Source organism: Canis lupus, chromosome 4 (assembly GCF_003254725.2).
Source record: "Canis lupus dingo isolate Sandy chromosome 4, ASM325472v2, whole genome shotgun sequence".
NCBI lineage: Eukaryota > Metazoa > Chordata > Mammalia > Carnivora > Canidae > Canis > Canis lupus.
In genome coordinates, this window is record NC_064246.1 from 55,103,762 (window position 1) to 55,125,429 (window position 21,668).

A 21,668-nucleotide genomic window follows, 5' to 3' on the forward strand; every position below is an offset into this window, starting at 1 on the left:
TAGAAGGCACTCCTTGCCTCCAATAAGATTATGATGGGCAAAACATTCTCTTTCAAGAGAATTTTTTAAACTTTTTTTTAAAGATATAATTATTTGAGAGAGTGAGCACAAGTGCACAAGTGGGAGGGGCAGAGGGAGAAGGAGAGAGAATCTCTAGCAGGCTCTACACTCAGCCAGGCTTGATCTCACAACCCTGAGATCACAACTTGAACCAAAACTAAGAGTCAGATGCTCAAGTGACTGTACCACCCGGGTACCTCCTCCTTCAAGAAAATTTTAAGGACAAGATATATACTTTACAAAGATCTCTCTCAGCAAGCTAATCTGGAAATCAGAACTGAGCTCAGTGGTTAAGAGAACAAAATCAAGTCAGATGTCCTAGGTCCAAGACCAGATTGATACATACTCATTATAGAACTTCAAGTTCTTAACTTGTCCAAGGCTCAGTGCCTCTTTAAGCTGGGCCTAAAAATAGTATATTATTATTATTATTATTATTATTATTATTATTATTATTATAGAAGATTCAATGAATTAACATTATTAAAACCACTTAGCAATGAACCCCACCTGTCACATGCATTCAATAAATGCTATGGCCCCCTCAGCTTCTGTGTGCCAGTCTCTTTGTGTAAGGATGAGAACAAATAATATTCACCTCATGGGAGTATTGAGAAGATTAAATGAACATAAAGCAACCACCATAGTAAGTGCTAGTAGGATCCTGCTCCGTAGGATCCCCAATTCTTATGAGGTGCCTTGAGGGGGGTGGTTGGGCTGTGTCTGTATCATAGACGCAAAATTTCAAGGATGTAGAGAAGCAGAAGAAAAATAGGGGGAGTGACTAGGGCATCTTTGCCCAGCATGAGGTGCCCCTGGCCACCTTCTGATGGGGATATAGACATGACCTAGGTACAACCAATCCTGGTACAGGGATGGGCAGATGATTTCAGCTGAGCCAGTTAGCCCTTCCACCAGTTTTTCTGGCTAGAGATGGTAGGAAAGTTCCCCCCACCCCACCCCTCACCCCCCGCTGCAAGTTATAAGAACAAAAGGCTGGAGCTATCTGAGGGCACACTGTCCCCTACATGGGGAGAAACCTTATCTGGAACAGAAGCAAGATGGTGACACACAAAAGATATTAAAGGAGAAATGAAAACTTAGAGCTCATGTCCCCATATCTAGTCACTGAGGTCCCTCTACATCTGCCACTTCCACATTTTATGTCAATGAAAAAAAAAAAAACAGAACTGAACAGTAGTTAGAGTAGTAACAACAGATTTTACTCAGGACTATTACAGTAGGGAATGAGAGACCTCAATATAGAACTAGGCTCGTTTTTAAATAAAACATGAATAAGTGGGAATTTACTGCCAAGGAGCAGTGCAGGGAATCAGTGGATGGAAAAATACCAAGAGAAAACATCAAGGGTAGGAGTGTTGAACTAAATCACCCCCTAACAGGATCTTTACTGAAGATGGACCAGGATGAGCAGTTATCACCTGAGGATAGTAGATGTGGAAAAACCCCATTAGATATTGGGGGTGATCAGATATCAAGGTTGGGGACTCTTGCTAAACTTACTTAGGTTTTTTACTAACACTGTACTTTACAAGGAAGTGCACAGATAGGCCTAGGAGAAGGTGCAAAGTGCCCAGCTAAATCTTGGTCAAGCAGAGAATCTTTGTTACATTGGCTGAAACATTCCATTTTTCCTAAACTAGTTAAAATTGCCTTTCCTTATATCCAAAAGTCTAAAAAGGCTCTAAGAAGGGATCATCAAGCTCATTGATGACAAAAATGTGACAAGTATCACTTGTTGAGGGCTTACTCTGCATCACACTACATTACATATTTTTTTCTGCATCATTTCACCAAGTACAACTCTATGGGGTAAATACTTAATAGTACCCCCTTTTTACACAGGGGAAATAAGCACAGAGGTATCAAGTAATTTGCCCAAGCTCAGAAAGTATCATAACAGAGATTCAAACCATATCTAACATCAGAGGCAAATACACATACCAAAGCCAGTGAGTCTTCAAGTAGAGTTCCTAGACTACCTGCATTAGGAATACTTCTGGTGCTTATGTAAAACGCAGATCACCAGACTCCTCCATCATTAAACCTCAACATGGGGATTAAAATTACAGTTCAGCAAGTTCATGGGAGGCACCGAAAAAGACACAAGAACATATTTTCTGGGTGATATCCTCACCATTACACTCACTATTCACCAAAATAAATCTGTTGAATGAGTAGTACTATTATTTCAGTCCTTCACAGAAGGAACCATATGAAGAATAAAAAGAAAGAAGGACAACAGGATGAATGGACAAGAATCAAGAGACCATCTCCCCAGTCTTATCCCCTCCTCCATATCCAGTCAGAGCTACAGACTCCATAAAAGCAAATCAAGGAGAAACAAGTTTAGCAACATGGCTTGCAGAATATTGTTAATAATTCTCCCCCTTGTACCTTGTGTATGGCTTAGGACCCAAAGGAGATAAAATTAAGAACTTACATAAAGACTGCTTAACCAACAATTTCAGACAGATCCTCTGAAAGCACATGGAGCTCCAAGAAGAATCAAAAGAAATAATAACAAGAATTTATTAGGTGCAGCTCAATTCTTCTTTGGCCACTTTGAATTGCTTTCCTTTCTCTCATTCTGGAAAGACATTTTCATTTTATTCTTATATTTGAGTTCATTTAGGTTTTTTTTCCCTGAGAAGTAATGCTTTCTTGCCACTCTTTGTGTTTTATTTATTATACTTCACCCCCCATTAAGTTTCTCCCCAGAAAGGTTTTATCTGTATCTTGCAGATTCACCTCTCCTGTGACCCACCACTAGGAGATGATGGGCAGCTGTCCTCATTATTTTGTTACTCTGCACCAGCAAGCACTGCATTTCCACAGAAAGGAGAAAGGGAATAATGGCTAAGAATGCTGAAGTTCAGCACCTAGCTCATAGGAGTAACAGCAGGAGATCATGTTGGGTTTACAATTCTATCCTTAATCTACTCATTTTTGTTGTTAAGAGATCCAGAATCCATTTTTTTGCCATAGCTGTGGCCATAAAGTCAACACAGTGGAGATAGACCCTCTGAACTCAAAAAAACTCTAGGAGTTTCAACTGGGCACATGGTAGCCAAACTCACCTGAGGAATAATCTCACAGATTTTTCTGAGTCCCAACGTCATATGGACTCTTCTGATTGACTCCAAACCTCACTGCTACCGCCCCTACCCATCACCATGGCAACCCACTCAAGGAAAAGGAAGACATTTTCTCTTATGTGATATGTTTGAGGCCTTGCTTATCACTTGTTATTTCATGGTTTACATCACCACCAAACAGGCTTCGGTCAAACTGATTTATACCACCACCAGAGCACCTGGGTGGCTCCATAGCTGAGCATCTGCCTTCAGCTCAGTTTGTGATCCCGGGGTCCTGTGATCAAGTCCTGCATCAGGCTCCCCGCCCATGGGAAGCCTGCTTCTCCCTCTGCCTATGTCTCTGCCTCTCTCTGTGTGTTGCTCATGAATAAATGAAATCTTTTTTTAAAAATGTTTTCATACCGATGCCAAACAGGCAGCTAAACATAAATATTTAAAATCCCAAATAACCAAATTTAATATATCTTTCAAGGTATGCTACCCCCAAGCCTCCAAACTGTAGCAGAGACCTCTTAAGACACTCAGGAACTAGAGGAAAGCCATTTTGCACATATATGATTTCTCAAGGCAAAAGAGATTTGAAGGACCAGAACCAGACAAGTAGAGAATGGTAGGGTAGGAAGAATTAGAAATTTGTCTTCCTGTTTCACTCCAATACTATTTGAATATTAAATCTCTGAAATATCAACTTATTATCCTGCAACTCATTTTCCTGACTTGGACTCCTAGGGCAACAAATGAAGCAACAAACAATGTTCTGTTGTTGTTTTCACTGGCAATAATAAATGAGAATCACCTCCCCTCAACCAACACTACTTGGCCATTTTGCTGACATGAATTTGATAAGGGACTTTGCACAGTAATAGGAAAACTCTGCCTAGAGCTGCAACAGGCAGGTGTCATGTTGCCTGCTAATGACCCAGAGTCTTTTAACCCTCCTGGACCTGACTGAGGACTAATTCTCAATGTCCACGACATAAAACTAACATCCTATCTCTCAATAAAATATGTACAGTTCACTCTCAATACAATCAGAGATGGATAGCAGACTTAGGTCTTACTTCTTGTGTAGCCTAAATCTGGCTCTCTTTTCTGTTTGGGAAAACTGAAGCATCTTTCCAAGGGGTGTGTCTCTCTTGTCTAGCAAGTCATCAGTGCAACTTCGTTCTGACCTGTTGTAGTGGGCCTTGTGTCTGTTCTGTAATAGGCCCTACTTACTCCTTTCATTCTATCACACTGGTTAATAGATAAGCATAACTTCCCATTGGCTGGAACATCCATCTACATAGTTATTCTTCTATCCATGCGACATATAGTGTAGTATTTCCCACCCTTGTAAACATCATAGCACACCTAGATTTTATTTCATACTAGAGTAAACAGATGAAGCTACTATAGGTGGGAGGAGACTTGTCCTGGGACTCTGGCAATCCCTATTTCTGCGTGACCCCCCAGAAGGGCTGAACAATCAGTAACGCAACACACCTGTAACTCATCAGGGTACATTTATGCCAAGGTATCTGGTTGAGCATGGGTGGGAGCAGGCAGTCTGAGTTACTGTACTTGAGCCACACTAGGCTAAACCATGAGGACACAGGATTAACAACCAGGGTTCTGGCCCTCATGGAGCTTACAGCTTACAGATAAGGGCAAATAATAAGCAAATTACTTCAAGAGTAACAGGTGCTACAATAGAGAAATTATGGAGGTGGCTCAAGCACATAACAGGAAAACCACCTAACCTGAGAAGTCTTACAGAGCTCAGTGAACTTTGGAAGTGATCCAAAACAACTGGGTGAGGATTTACCACTGTGAGAAGGTGAGAAATGTATTTAGAGGACACTTCACAAAGGATTAGCTGTACTAATCTGTTCTCCCTCTCCTTTTGAAATAGTCCTATCTAACTACTCCTTACACTCTTCAAGATCATTAACCATCGGGCTATTGTTGCATATAGAAGATACTTCTGAGATATAAGAATCTGTCAAATACTTTACATTTTCCTTCACATTTACCTATCATTCTCACATGGCCTATTACAAAAAAAAAAAAAAAAAGCAACTTTCTTCTGAAATCTGCAGAATACTGACAAGTAGACTAACGATGCTTAACATTTACCAAGTACTCAATACATGCAACCCACCGTGCTGAGCATATTTACACGCACTGTATCTTTTGACTCCTCACAAGAATTTTATAAAGTAGATACTGTGTGCTTCCTTCCCCTTTTGCAGAAAGGGAAGGAGCGACTGAGACAAAAAGTTACTTATCCAAGTTAGGAAATGGTGGAGCTCCCAGGAAAAGCAAGCAGCACAAAGCCAGAACCACTACTCACACCATCAGGCAATACTGCCTCTGTCACAAAGAGACTAGAAAAACTCAAGACTACAAAAGGATTTGACAGCTGACAGGAACACTCATTTTCTAGCAAATATATTTATGTACTGAATATTCATGATCACAGCACTTGCTTCTCTAGAGCTAAAGCCAGAGCTCCGTCTTGGGACTACTGCTGGAAAGTATCCTTGCCTTCTAAAAGGTAAACTGATATTTGATTTCTATGTGCAGAGGGTGTTAAACTGATACAGAAATGCAAGGAGCAATGTACAAAATCACAGACTTGCCATTTGGAAGTGACACCTGAAAACAGGAAGATCTTGCTGTTTGGGTTCTTCAGCATCAACTCTGGTGTCTGAGATTGGAGTTTTTATAATGGGATTGTTCACACCTGTTCTCAAACTCTAGCGTGATCAGAATCCCCTGGAGGGCTTGTTGAAACAGACTGCTGAGCCCCAACCCCATAGAGTTTCTAATTCATAGGTCTGAGTGTAGCCTGAGAATTTGCATTTCTAACAAGTTCCCAGGTGACAATAATAATGCTGGTCTAGGGCCACATCTTACTCAGGCCTCAAAAGACGAAGTGACTTGTCCAGGATCACACAGCTGGCTTTTGACACAGCCAGAAGTCTTCACTCCTGAAGCATGTGGTGGCTCTATTTTCTCTTCTCTTTTCCCCATCTAAATTTTTTGATATATTGTTTTTCCTTCATAACGACAGAAAGCTTGTCCATCACTAGAATAAATATGTGGGGTTAGGAAGTGATTACATTGAAAAATAGAGCAGGCCCATGCTTCTGCAATAAACTATCTTGAAGTCAAACTTAAATTCTTAGTTTTTTCCTCATATTTAACAAGCACACTCATGTATTCTGATTTGCCCAAGGTCAACACCAAGGAACTTCATGAAAATCCTTCAGTGGGGCGTCCAAGTGGCTCATTCAGTTGAGTGTCTGCCTTCAGCTCAGGGCCTGATCTCAGGATCCTGGGATTGACCCGTGTTGATTGATAGCGGGAGTCTGCTTTTCCCTCTCCCTCTGCCATCCCCCCACTCATGCCCTCTCTCTGTCTCTCTTTCTCTCAAACAAGTAAATAAAATCTTTTTAAAAATATCCTCCAGTTTGGAGTCAGGCCTCCTAGTTTTCCACGCAAACCTTAAAACTCATATTATTGCTTCTCCGTGATTCCCACAGGCAGTGTGTAAGAAAAAACAAGAGCCTGTGTCCAGTTCCAGCTTTGCCTTGGGCTGTCAGTCCCCTCTCTGGTCTCGGGGTTTTTTTACTTATAAAATGAGAAGCATAGCCTCTAAGGTCCCAATTCAGCTCCAACTTTCTAAAGAGCTGAGTAGAAGCAGAAGCAACATGCCTGAATGACAATGAATTCTTTTTAAATAGCATACCATATAATATATATAATTTAACCACTGGGGAAGAAACATACAATCCTGGTGGAATAATAGTGGGGTGATGATAGTGAATAGAAGGCAGTAAGAGAGGTGGAGAGCCATTTGGGGCTGGGGCTAGGACCAGAAAGAGGAACAAATAAGTGGGCACGTTCGCAGTGATTCATTCTGTTTATCCTAGTTCCCCTTCCCTCCAGTGAATACATAGATCCATGACACATATAAGGATTTTTTTAAGACCACTTTATTTATAATGATTTCTCATTTATGCTTGGCAAAGAGACCAGAGAGGCAAAGGATGCTTGAGCATTTTTACAAGAAGAAGAGATGCTGTGGAGGGACACAATGTATTGCTCATTAAAGGAAAATTCACTCCCTGTGTAGCAGCAAAACATATGCCAACCAGAAATATTATTAAGCCAAATTTGCTCCCATTTAGGTAAAAGGATAAAACTGTCAAAAGTCTACAGTGCTATCATATCAGAGTTAACACCTGTCAAGGAGAAAAGTAAAGTACCTTAGCGCATAATCTGTCTGAGAGTCAAGGTCAGAAGCAAGCGGGTCCTTCTTATTTTATTCATTTTTCCACAGGTACGAAAAGATTACATCTAGCAGATGGAGGCTTTTAGCATAAAATAAGCTCCTGTGGCTGCATTTACTTGCAACAACAAGAAATATATGGCTACAGATGACCATCTGTTTCTTAATTTTAAGGTGGAGGGCAAAGAAAGTTTTTCAACTTTAGTTTTTGGATTTACTAAATAATCATTATTATTGTTAAATACAGACATCATTAACAACCCCCCTACTGCACTGTTTGTCATCTAAGATCTTGCATATTGCATGAGGGGTTTTGCCAAAATGATAATACAGGGCATCAACACATATATACCAATAACACTTTTTTTAAGTGACCATGTTTGCAAATTAGCACCTAAGCACCCATTCCTGTTGAGAGCTCAATTTGCATTAGTGCATTATACTGTGCTCTGAGTGATTTATTCACACAGAAATGGGGCTGTTCCTGTTATTATGGGACACACAAAAAAACTGATGGGATTTACTACACCTATTCTGAGACTTCCAAATAAGACCAAGGTGATCAAGAATAGAAAGGTAAGGCCGGACACCAGCAAGAGATGTGCGTGTTGTGACTAATTGAGAACTTCTACGTGGAGGCCCTGAAGAAATTAAGGGGCCTGGATGTTCACACCTGGCTCCTGCGAGGCAGATGGGGCCGCTGTGAGGATGGTGCTTGGAACATGTTCTGGTGGGAGGAACAGCATAGGAAAGATGCAGAGCTTGAGGGAATGGCAAAAGGGCCAATGCTCCAACCAAAGGGATAACCTGCAATGGCTACTCAGAATGGAAGAACTCAAGCCAACCTAAGACCAGCAGTGAGAAAAGCTCCATTCTGAGGTCCTGCACCTAATTTCTTGTGCCAACCTATCACCCATCATGCATGGAGAAGTTCCTTCAGCCTATCATGTCCTCGATGGGATACTTAAAAGGGGAAAGCCTGGTACAGCAAAACAGAATGAACATAGTGTTGTGAAAAAATCTATGCTGTGAACCTAAGGAACATCAAGCAAAACCCAAAATAATACAATTTAGCTAGTTAGATACTGTCCGGGGGTTTCCAAATGCCAGTTTTGGAAGTTAGGCTACAAAGCATTCTCAGAAAATCCACATGAAGACTGAAAGTAGGGATTCCCAAGATAGATTCTCAGGCTTCTTTCCCCCAGTGGAGAATGGCAAGATGGATACAGACCCCCAATACTCTGCGATCATCAAACTCTTGTTAGCGTTTTCAGTGGAAGGGGAAGAGTTTGGGACATGAGCAATGCTAATAAATTAAAATAGATTTGTCTTATTTCTCTGATATAGGCCTGCAAATCAGTAATCTAACATTAACAAACTAAAGTATCCAGGTAGCAGGGTTTTGCCTTCTGAACCAAATTAACAGATGCAAAAGACAAAATTTCCTGCTTTTCAGAGGTATGATTCAGCTCCAGTTGCTGCAAGATGGACACCTCTTAACATGCTGTCATCTCTTTAGGTACAATATTAGGGCAAAGCATTTAAACAAACTGTGTCCTGGAAACTAAAGATTTGAACTTATTACTGACACAGAGGAAAGTCATAGCAGGCTTTTTCAACTAAAAATAGTACCACCAATGCAGGAGAAGGTACAGCTCCATGGTCACCAGAGCCCATCAGGGTCCAACCATCCCACCCTCCTCCCATTTACCCCTATCCTCAAACTTAACTTGTTCCAACATGACTACTGGATTGTCGGCCATCACAAAGGCATTTCAGGCTGCAAGAGAAGAAGAGAAGGACAACGGGCACTTCTGCCACATGAGTAACTCCATTTAAGCAGCCAGTCTTAAAGATTCCACACAGCACTCTCACTTATAGCTCATCTGTCAGAATAGTCACATGGTTCTGGTTGCAAAGCAACCTGGGAATGTAGTCTTTCTGCTTGAGTCATTACCATCCCCATAAAATCAGAGTTCTGCTGTATGAAGAGGACTCTCAGATGACAACTGTTATAAGATAAAAGGAGCTAATATGAGTAAAATGTTTGGTGCAGTGCCTGATATATAGTAAACCCTGAATAAAAGATGAGAGTAGCATAGGAAGGGAATAAAATATCTTCTCCTCACTTTTGAGTTATTATATAACTGGTTGGTCTTTGTGACATTAACACAGTGTTCCCCAAACCCTGGTCATCTATATACCATCTTTGTGATTTTTCCCATATTGATATACTACCTGTGTCATTATTTAAATTTTTCTTTAAATCAAGTCAATTTTTACTTAACTATTTAGGTATACTATCTCCGTAAATAGGAAATCAATATTCCTCTAATACAATAAAAATTATCACTATTAAAATGAAAGTATTCATTTTGGATAGGACCAAAAACTATTTCATATGCCACATTTTAGAAAACGTTTCTCTGTTGAATGCCCTGGAGTAAATGACTTTTGTGATTGATTACCTCATGTTGGCTCTGGTCATTAATCAATCTCTGCTGCCATTTATTTGCTTCATCTAACACTGTACGATGGAGATGATTCTTTAAATATCTTTAGTAATTAGCAAAACTGGCATTTTCTTTAGGTTCAACCAACCTTTAATGAGAATTGATGACAAGAAGGATGTGGTTATGGGACTTTCCAGAAAGCTGACACATTCCACAGCTTTTTATTTTCTTTTTCAAGATCCAGACAGAATCGTATTGAGAGCTAATGATTGAACACATTGTCAACTCAACTATGTCTTCCATTTCTTTTCTTTCCTTTTTGGTCTCTGATTTATCTGTATGTAACTTTCCCCACCAAACTCCCTGACACAGCATTTAGTGTCCTCCATGATGCCTCCCTGCGGGCCTCTGCACACCCTAAAGTTCTTTTCCCCATAGTCTGAGCATGAGCAATTCTGACAATTTCAAGCTGCTGTTGACATCATGGTTACCTCAGATATAAACTGGCAACTTTGCCTCCTATCCCTGTTAACAGCTAACCCTGTCATGAGGGCAAAATAAGGCCACTTTTGAAAGTTGTTGGCAAAACAAGAAGGGCTACACAACAAAAGATAGCACCATCTAAGTCAGCTACCTTCATGCTGAAGTGATCGTGAGGATGGACTCCACACCCAGAGGACTTGGCTCACGACTGTTTATATGCTGCATGACCTTGAGGAAGCACTGCACCTCTCTGTGTCTCAGTTTCTTCCTCTGTAAAACAAAGATAGCATACAACACCACACAAGGTGGTGTGAAGAGTCAGTGGGTTAATACGGATAAAGCACCTAGAACACCTGGGACATACTTAGCTCTCAAAACATGTTAGTTATTATTATTATTACCATCTGCAAAGCCTATCATTGAGTCTCTGGGTCCAGAGATTCATAGAATTGAATTCTATGGAAAAGTAAGGAATTTTATTTGTCTTCCTGCTACTACCTTTTAGAAAAGGATCCCAGGGAGCAAAACTCCTTCCCACGGTCATCCCAGTGAGCTCTAGATTCAGGCAAATGTGATTTCAAATCCCAGCCCCATGACTCACTAGTGATACACGGTTAGGATACGTTGCTGTCCCATGTGCCAAGAAAATGGCGTTTCTTTATCCATGTCCCTACCAGACCTGCTCTTTCACACAAGAAAGAGCACAAGACCTGGGTATTGGGAAACAAGCAAACAAAAGACACACCCTAGATTCAGTCTATTCCAGCAAACCTACACACATGCAGTACTTTAAAATTCATTAGATGAGGTTCACCTCATCACCCTCCCTCCCAAGATGTTGAACAGGAATATGGGAGGCAGATTTATGTAAACTTGGAGAAGCAAGTACCTCCTAAAATTGTGTATACCTAAGCACCTCATGGCCATCACACTAGCCCCAGCCCTAGGGCAAGAGTACTCTGGTCTCATATTGACTTTGGGTATAAGCCAGCCACTTGGGGATCTCATAGTTGTTAGCAGTTCTATCCCTTGAGCATCCTGCTACTGTTGAAATCAGTGCCTGATGCATCTGTGTCTGGTCTCTATCGATGATAACCTAGAGAGATCCTCACTGCAGCTCTTGCTAAAGCTGCTAGTCCCGGTCACATCTTCCCATCCAGATTTTAGAAGTGGGCAGTCCACCAGCATCCTCCTTCATGCAGGTTGATGTCCCTCAGACCACTAATGACAGGAAGCACTCTCAGAAACATGTGGGAATGTCAGGGGTCCCTTCACACCACAAGGACACTGAAGGTGACTTAGAAAGCTATCTTTGGCCTTCTGTTTGCCTAACCATGCTGTGTTGCCAAGCTTTCCTTGATATGGCTCTCCCTCAGTTTGGAGCCGGGCAGCCTGAAGGCAATCTCTGCCCAGAGCCCCATATTCACCTTGAGTCCAAAGCCCTTGACCTGGTCACCTCCTCCACTAAGTCCACCCACCCCTGCTCCATCCGACCCAAAGCCCATAGTGGAGAGATTGGGACCCACATGCCCAGCTCTTGCCACTTCTCCTCATAAAAGCCCTAGTCAGAGGAGCAGGATCCTACTATTCTCATCATCACACTTTGCCATATCCTCATCCCAACATGGAGCAGGATGCCAAACAACCTAGCCAACAGGTCGAAGAGGTTTCTTCTCCACTCCATGAAAGAAACTATGACCTAAACCTTCCAAGTTGTCCTCTTGATATGCTAAAAATAAATTAAAAATAAATAAATGTCCTATCCTCTTCTCTCCCTACACCCCCTCCTTCTAAAACCTGGCTTTTAATCTTACTGCCTTGTCCCAAAATCTTATGCTAAGTATCAGAAGCTGATTAACTTATTCTATTACCTTTGCATTTCTGCTATAATGCTCCTTATACCGCCACCTCAACCTGAAGTAGATGAGTCACTCAGGACTTAGCTGGGGAGTCAGCAAACTATATGGAAGTGACAAAGAAGAAAGTGCACTTAATAATTTTTCAAAATATTATCCATGTTGCATTTATTGCCTTGGGCAAGTTTCATAATTTCTTGACCTTCAGTTTCAGTATCTAGAGAAAAAAATTATCATGGTTTAAACCATAGGGTAATTGGGATGATTAAAATTTTATGTATGTGCAGAGACACATGAGCAAATAGTCATACTGGCATTCATAATAATCTCAAACTGGAAAAATTCCAAATGCCCATCAATTTGTGAAAGGACAAACAAAAAGTTGTATAACTACATAATAAAATACTATTTGATAATAAAAATGAATGGAAAGCTGGCACTTGGTACTACATGGGTGGATCTAAAAAACTTAGGCTACGTGAAAGAAGCTAGACTGAAAAGACTACATACTGTATAATTCTATTTATATGCAATATCCAGAAAAGGCAAATCCATAGAGACAGAAAGTAAAGCAGTCCAGGGCTGGGAGTGGAGATGAAATTGATTACAACCAGGCACCAGAGAAGAACTTGGAGTGATAGCGGTGTTCTAAAACAGGACCGTGATACAGTACTCACGTCTATATTTTACTCAAATCACTGAACTGTACATTCGCACTGACTAAATGTTATGATATATAATTATACCTCGATGAAGTTGTTCTTAAGTGTTTCTGTATGTGTGTGGAGCCACACACAGGGCCTGACACAAAATCATCACTTAACAGATATTGATCACATCTGTTATCATGTTATTGAAATGCTTATTATTGCTATTAAACTCTCATTTCCCAAAAAAATAAAAAATAAAAAATAAATAAACTCTCATTTCCCATCACTTCCATGGCTATTGCCCCTAAAATAACTTGAGAGCTATTTATGTCTGGAAGATCATCTGCTTACTTAAAATGCCTATTATCAAATTCTTTGTATGTTCACAAATTCCAAGAGCTGCAACAGAAGGTCAACAAATGTCCTCATGATTTTATTGTCCTTGAAAATAAAAGGCAAACACACATTGTTAGAGTATTATTAGAATTCCCAACCGCTCTTTTTGCCTGTTGTGAAAGTCAATTTTCCAAATCACAATACTTGAGACTATAAATGAATAAATAAATAAAAACTAAGGCATTTAGGACACCTGCTTCAATCAGGTGCTGCAGCCTTTTTATAGAATGTTAATATTTTTACCCTTCCCTTTAGTTTTTATAATGGATGCTCCTTCCTCAATGTTTAAAAGCATAACTACATCACCTACGTAGAGCTTGTAACCATTTGTTGCTATTCATAAGGTAATGTCTCTTTCAGCAGAAAAAGAAATCTGAGGCACGCATGCCCCTCTCATTAACCAGGTACTCAGGCACATCTTTATGCTTTTTCCTTAAGGAATCTTTTTTGTTTTACTTTTGCTATGATTGACCAATCTACATTCTCCAGGGTTCAAAGACTCTCTGGCTTCATCCTCATTTGGCCTGTTTCCAAAATCCATTCCTTTGGCCTCCCCAAATTGGTCTTTGCCATATAGCCAGCCAGGTCCCTAAATTCCCAGTCCCCCTATCCACACACATCTCTCTTTCTCACCACATGCCAATGAGATTTTACTCCCACCTTCAACCCAACCACAACTGCCTTCACCCCTCCAAGTCCTCAGTGACCTGGCTTCAGACTCCCGTCTCTGTCCTTCCAGCTCTATCCTTTAACTCAACACTCGGGACAACTTACCCTCTATTACCTGGCATGCATTTATTTTAGAATAAATGGCAGTATTTTTCTCCAGCATAAATTTGGTTATAAATGTCTCAAAGAAAAAGATCAGTGCTTCTATTTCTTTGAGAGTCCTCTGTCTCTCTCTTTCTCTTTCGGTCTCCCTCAGAGGTGAATTTCTCTAGCTCCGTGGTTCTCAAAGCCTGGTCCCTGCCATTGGTGTCTCCTGTAAACTTGATAATAATGCAAAATCTCAGGCCCTACCCCAGACCAACTGAATCTGAAATTCTGAAGACAGAGGCCAGCAATTCACAGTTTCACAAGCCCTCCAGGTGACTCTAATGCACATTTAAACTGAAGTACCACTGCCCTCAATCAAGTGCCTGTATAATGCAACACTACTGTAATTGAGATCAATGGGCTACACACTTTGAAATCCTATGTTACCGTATTTCTAAATTGTCAGCCACCCCATTAAAAAGACCTCTGTCGCCCTTCAGACATTTTGCCTTTACTGTAGCCAGACAACCACATTATGAGGATTAAAGCAAATCAACTGGTTAACTTCTGAGTTTCCAGAGCTGAGCTGACTTTATTACTGATCATCATCAGAGATGCTGATGGAAATAAAAAAGGCCTTTGGTGAGAACCATCTTGGCTTGTGTTCCATTGAAAACAAAGATGGGAGACATTCACCTTTGACAGGTTGAGGAGGATCAGTATAACAGGAAAGATATTTGTAGCAAAGCTTTGACCAGGACTTAGAAAGTATAGCGCAATGATTTAAAAATCTCTTTAGTTAGGAGCACCTAGGTGGTTCAGTTGGTCAAGTATCTACCTTTGGCTCAGGTCATGATCCCAGGGTGCTGGGATCGAGCCCCTCATCAGGCTCTCTGCTCAATGGGGAGCCTCTCCCTCTCCCTCTGCCTGCTGCTCTGCCTACTTGTGGTGTGTGTGTGTGTGTGTGTGTCTGTCTGTCTGTCTGTCTGTCAAATATTTTTTTTAATTTTTTTTTAATTTCCTTATTAAAAAAAAGTGGAGAATAGGCAGTGGCTTTCAAACAGCAGACATGATGGGTATATTAGCAGACTACAAAGGTGTATTAATCTTAATTCTTAAAAACTCCTTTTAAGTTATTGCTCTTTTTTTCACATTTGGAACTTCTAAGAAGATGTCCCTTTTTCTGTAGTCTGAAAACAATACACTTAAAAAGTCTTTGAAAAAGAACATAAGAGTGGAAGTAAAAAACATTTGCCTTGATAAGGCCAGTTTTTACAGATAATAGAGTGGAAGAAGATTGGGATTCATGTGAATGAAAACTATAAATACTTACTGATTGAGCACTGCATGTACATAATGCTCTCTGCTAAGAGGTGATCACCACCTCTACCATCAATTCACCATCATTCCTCCATGGATCTGCTGCAAGAGCCTCCTAACAGCCTTACCTGCTTCCATTATTGCATATAGCAATGGAGAGACTTCTTAAACATGGATCAGTCACCACACTCCCCATCCAGCACCCCACTCCCAAGGTTGCCATCACACTCAAAGTCCAGAATCCTACCCTTAACATGCTCCACCTATGTAGCCTGTGCTCTTCCTACAAGACCTCTAAACTCTTGTCCTACCTCCTCCTCTGACCTTCTTCCCTCCACTCCACCCCTCTTGTCTTACTGCTGTCATTTAAACATATTGAACACACTCTTACTTCAGGGCCTTTGCATCCGCTGTTCCCTCTACCTGGAACTCTCTTCCCCCCATAACAAAGTGGCTGCTTTCCGCGCTTCCTTCAGTCTCTATTCAAATGTCACCACAGCAAAGAAGCCACCTACAGAAAAGAGCACAGACATCCCTCTCTTCATTCTCTATCCTTATTCCCCTGTTTTTTCTCCTACCTGATGTATTATATTCTAATTTTTTAGCCTCATTCTTCTTGAGAATACTAGCCCCATACAAGCAGAGATTCTGTTTTGTTCACTTCTATATCCTCATCCTATGGTGCCTGGCACACAGTAGGTCCTCAGTAAATATTTGTTGGATGAAATAGTTGTTAGATGGATGAGGGACTACTAGGTGCTAAGGATACAAAAAGATAAACTACAGATTCCTGCCCCCAATGAGCTCACAATCAGGTTCATATTTATGTCCTTTCTCCTCTTGAAGACATTAAAATTGGTGGCGTATGCCAGTTCTGCAACATATCTGCTTCTCATGTTCACATTAGGAAAATGTGCAAACATATTAGAACCCAAATTGTTTCTATAAACCATTTGGTAAATCAAATTCATAAGGACAATTGGTTTAAAATTCTGCCTCCCGAAAAACCAATCTGTCACTATTCACTAGAAATAGCCACATTACTTCACTCTGTCTGATGGTAGAGCCAGGTATCTAGAAGTTCTTAATAACTGGTGAGTGACTTTGTTTGAATGTTAGTCCCAAGGAAACAGGAATGATGCACCTTTAAATGCCTCTAAGTGCAGGAAGGTCAACAAGATTTATGGTGTACCTAACGTGTAAAATACTTCACTTCATAAGTGATTCCCCAGGGAGTTGGAGAATCCTCAATAACCTTTCTTCCATGAAAGCAAGCAAAATAATCGTTACTATTAGAAATGCAGTTTCCTCATTAAGTCAGAGTAGTATGTCATGAGATTGACGTAAGCAATATTTTTCCCCTCTTCTGCCTTGTTTTAATGAAGGTAACATTATGAAGACATTTTCTCTCACTTTAACCAGTTGTGGAATAAAATGATTTTTTTCTTCCAAGTTTTTGTTTAAATTCTAACTAGTGAATCACTAAATCCTACACCTAAAACTAATACTATGCTGTATGTTAACAAACTGGAGTAAAATGATTTTAATAACACTCACCCTCCAGATAAACCTCACTTTTGGATTATTTGTTCCCTTGGTTACTGTATTTTTATATAGTAGAATCATGAAATAACAGCTTTTAGCACAAACTAGGATGTATTGGTGAAACATTAATCAATCATTGCATAGCAATGCCCTTGCGGAACCTAACTCAGGACATGGTTTTCAAAGGTCTTCAATGAAAATATATCCAAAGATTTTAAGTCCAATAAGTAAACGTCTAACAGGAGAAATTCTTAGACTCGAAGATATAAAATATCACAAAGGTTGAAATCTGAGCCTTTGTGAATTGACTCCACATGGGTTGGTATCCCATCTCTGCATATGCCCTAAGTAAGGGGGTGACCTCTCTGCAGGGGTTCCCATCTCTCTGGGAGGAGGGTATTCATTGGAAAATTCTCCCATGCCAGGCCCAGCATGTGGGGATTTCTAGTGAGAATCAGTCCTCTGCTATTCCAAAAAAACACCTGGAAGGGACTGATTTGGTTTCAAAGTTCCCTGTGGACCAATAACAACAAGCCTCTTGCCATTAGCCTGGCAGTAAAGACTGGTCCAATAAAAAGTTTTGCTCCATTACATCCAATTTTCATGCCTCAGAATCAGAAGCTTGAAGGCTGGTTGGTGATATATCCCCTTTCCACAGATGGCTCTTACAGAGGGCTCTACTACATACCCAGTCCTGATGGGTTCAACTGTAGAGAAGTACCAGTGTTCAAAGTCTGGACATTAAAGCTCCACTCAAGCTATATGGAAAATCAGAAACTCTAGCAAGCACTGGGGGGCCTGGCCTAAGGTTATTCTGGTGCATAACTTTCTGTTCTGAGCAGTTCTGTTATGTAGTCTCCTGAGCTAAATAATAGATACCAGACCCTAGAACACAAGTCTGTCTACCAGCAAGCGCTTCAAAGAAGGAGGGTGTGGAGTTTTATTAGCCAGAACTTACCAAGATATGGACTAGTGACATTGAAAGAGAGGAATGGATAGAGGAATGGGGAGATGTCTTTGGGTAACAGAGAATGACAAGCTTCGGCTGACATGTCAGAGAATTCAGGCAGCTTAAGAATCTAAGATCTCTCAAATTCCCTTGAGTATAAAGAAAAAAGTAAACAAGATGCAAAGATACCCTAAATATGAAGAAAGATAGAGGTTACAGGTTCCTAGAGATACCAGGTTAGGGGTCTCGGGAGCCTCTTCTCCAGTAATAGTTTAATGCTCAGGTTGGCTGTTATTCTGAATGACTTGTTGGTAATATTTCTAAATTTATGAAATGTATTTATTTATAAGATCTGGGGACTAAATAAATAACAGCAAATAACATTAGAGAAAAGACTTTAAAAATACTAGAGGACACATCAGGGGAAAGACTTTACAGAAACCAAAGTTTTTATGGACATAAACACCCCAGGGGGAGTTGCTGGCCTAACAGATTATGATTATAGGAATACCACCTACCCCCAGTAGTTCCCCAATAGTTCCCTATTGCAGCAGCACGAAATCAATTCGTGTGAGATTGGTCTTTGTCTTATAGATTCATCCATTATGAAATATTTTATCTATTTACTCAGAGACATTTGCCTTATTAGCCTAGGGCCCTCAGTGAAAGTGAATGGAGGTGCTCAGCCACAGTTAGCATGTGGGTTCTGGACTTGGATGAGCCTCAATGTGGACTTCAGCTCTACCACTCATGAGCTGAGGGCCCAGACAAGTTCCTAACCCTCCAAACCTGTAAACCATGTGTCACAGTGCCTGGAGCAGCATCACCCAAGATGCCATTGAAAGAGAAGGGGCAATAGGAAGGGCTTGATGGAGCTGAACAACAGACAAGTCAAGCAAGAAACATCATCTCCCAGTGGAAAGAGGAATTTGGAATTCAGACAGATTGAAGACGTTTTTAGGTCCAACCATGGCAGGAAGATTCTGAATCTGTGTCTCATTCATCTTTTTCCTATGCATTTCCAAAAGTTAGCTAAGGGAAATGGCTCAGCATGTCTTGCTCAAACTGAACTGGATTTGCAAACAAGGCAAGACTTAAGACTTACATCTATGAGTATTTCATCCCACTCGAATACCTACATCTGTTGTTTTTCATTTTCAACACTAAATGGAATATTTAAGGGCTGATTTATTCTCTTATTTATTTCACATGGCTAAGAATGGTGTGTGAAAATGGCTAAATATTTTTTAATTACCGTTAAGTAGTTTCCATGTGTCTACAAAACATCTGCATCCCACGCTGCAGGGGAAAAGAAAGAAAAAGAGGAGATCCCCACTTTTAAGAGGGGGAAAATCTAAATAGGCACATAAAGCATCCAAAAATCTGGAAGGAGTGATGTGGCCTTTTACAAAGAAAAGCAACAATAATGTACTGTTTTAAAACAGACAAAATATCTCTTTAAAAAGCTCGCTTTTAAAAAAAGGTCAGAGAAGTTTAAGGTTTACTCAAGTGTAAATGTCAATTGGAATAAGTGATACCTGTGAGAAAATGGGGAGACCACTGACCTTTTATCCAAAAGAAGGCTAGAAATGATGTCTAAGAAGGGTGAAGGGAGGGAAAATATTGTAAAGATTTTGAACAGAGAAAGAAGCAAGAATGAAGTAAAATTTAATTAAAATAAAAAGTTCCACACACAAGATGCTTTTAGTTGCTAAGCCATAACCAATCTGGTTAGACTTTTTAAAAGATGATATATTAAGTTATTAACTGATCCAACTGCAGGGGAAGTTTTACTCAAGTCTCATTGTGGTGCCAGACAACCTCTTTTAACCTCAGAACAGAGCTTCATCCTCAGACATACTGATCCCTGGTAGTCCCAGAAACTTCCATGTTCACACTTAAAAAAATCTGCTCACTGATATAACTTAACCAAAATCCTTTAGTTTTCTCTTGATTAGTTTGATCTGGTTTATTTGCCCATCCCAGAGCCAAGTGCTGTGACCCAGAGTGGGGGGTGGGGAAAGGACATGCTGATTGGCTTATGCCCTTCGGAGCCTGTCCTTGGAGCTGAGAGGTCCATCCCACCCAAACCACATGGCTTGGCATACTGTGATCCATAGCAAGAAGATGGAATCAGAGAAAAGGACACAAGGTAAGCCACAAAAAGATATCCCCTTCACAAAAGAACTAGGTTTCTGTTTGAAAACAAGCATCATGCCTATGACTAAGCCACCCTTTCTTCAAAAGTTTGAAATGAAGTAATTTGCCCTCTTTTTTTAAAAAGATCTTTTTTTTATTTATTCATGAGAGACACCACGAGAGGGGCAGGCAGAGTGAAAAGCAGGCTCCTCGGTGAGAGCCCGATGGGGGACTCAATCCCCTGACTGATCCCTCCCTGAGCAGAAGGCAGATGCTCAACCACTGAGCCACCCGCATCCCAAACTAACCTGCCTTCTTAAGAGAAGAGCATACAAGCATCCTTGTGAACCTCATAAACTTATCACAACGCTATTTATCATCTAAAGAAATAGTATATATAAATAAGCACCATGAAATCAGCTTAAAGTGAAAAATCTTTATTTATTAAGTTGATGAGAAAAGGTGTTATTTTCTTAAATATTCAATATCACTAATCTAGACCAGTTTATAAAATTTTTCATAATCAGCATCTTACATGCTTTTCCAGCTTTATCTTCTTCACATTCTGTGCTCACCCCATTCTTTCTGTACAGTCAACATTTTTACCAGGATTTTCACAATTTCCTCCATCACAATTTTTACATATCTGTACAAAAATGTAGGTTATTTTTTTAAATTCCATTTTACCTCTATTACTGGCTTACTAAATATACCTTTTGTTATATTTTTAGTTGTTTCCCTAGGATTTATCAGCCTACCTTCAAATATGATGTGACTTCATGTAGAGTATAAGAACTCTACAATCCTATACCTCCAATTCCTCCCTCCCATAATTTATGATGCCACTGGTGTACATTTTACCTTTATAGACACCACACCCCAAAATACATCATTACCATTTGTGCTTTAGACAGTTATCTTTCAGAGTCTTTTAAAAATAAGAATAAAATCCCCTTCTATTTATCTTCATTTTTTACCATTTTTAGAGCTCTTTATTTCTTTGCCTACATCCATGTTTCTGTCTGATGTCATGTTACCTATGCCTGAAGACCTTTCTTTATTTCTTCTATCACAGGACCACTGGCAATAAATTCCCTCAGCTTTTGTTTACCTGAACCATTTCTCTACTTTACCTTCAATCTTGAAAGATCTTTTCACTGGGTATAAAATTTTGTGTGGCCATGGTTGTTGTTTTTTTTTTTTTCCTTTCAGTAATTTAAAGACATTACTTTATTGCCCACTGACTTGCATATCTTCTGAAAGAAGTCAGCTGTAATTCTTATCTTTATTCCCATCAATGTGTCTTTTTCTATAGGTTTTTTCAATATTTTCTTCTTATTATTAGTTTTCAGCAGTTTGTATGTGTATTTAGTTGTGTGGTTTTTTAATTATTCTCAATTTTTTAATCCTTCTGGGAGTTTTCTGAGTTTCTTAGATATATAATTTGGTATATTTACTTATTTCTGGAATATTCTCAAATTTTTCTTCTGTCCCATTCTCTCTCCATCACTTTCTTCCTAGTGTTCCAATTATAAAAACGCCAAATCATGCGATATTGTGTCACAACTCTTGGATGTTTTGTTATGTTTTTTCTCATTGTGTTGCAGTTTGGATAATTCTTACTGACCTATTTTCAGTTCATTAATTCTCTCCTTCTCTGTGT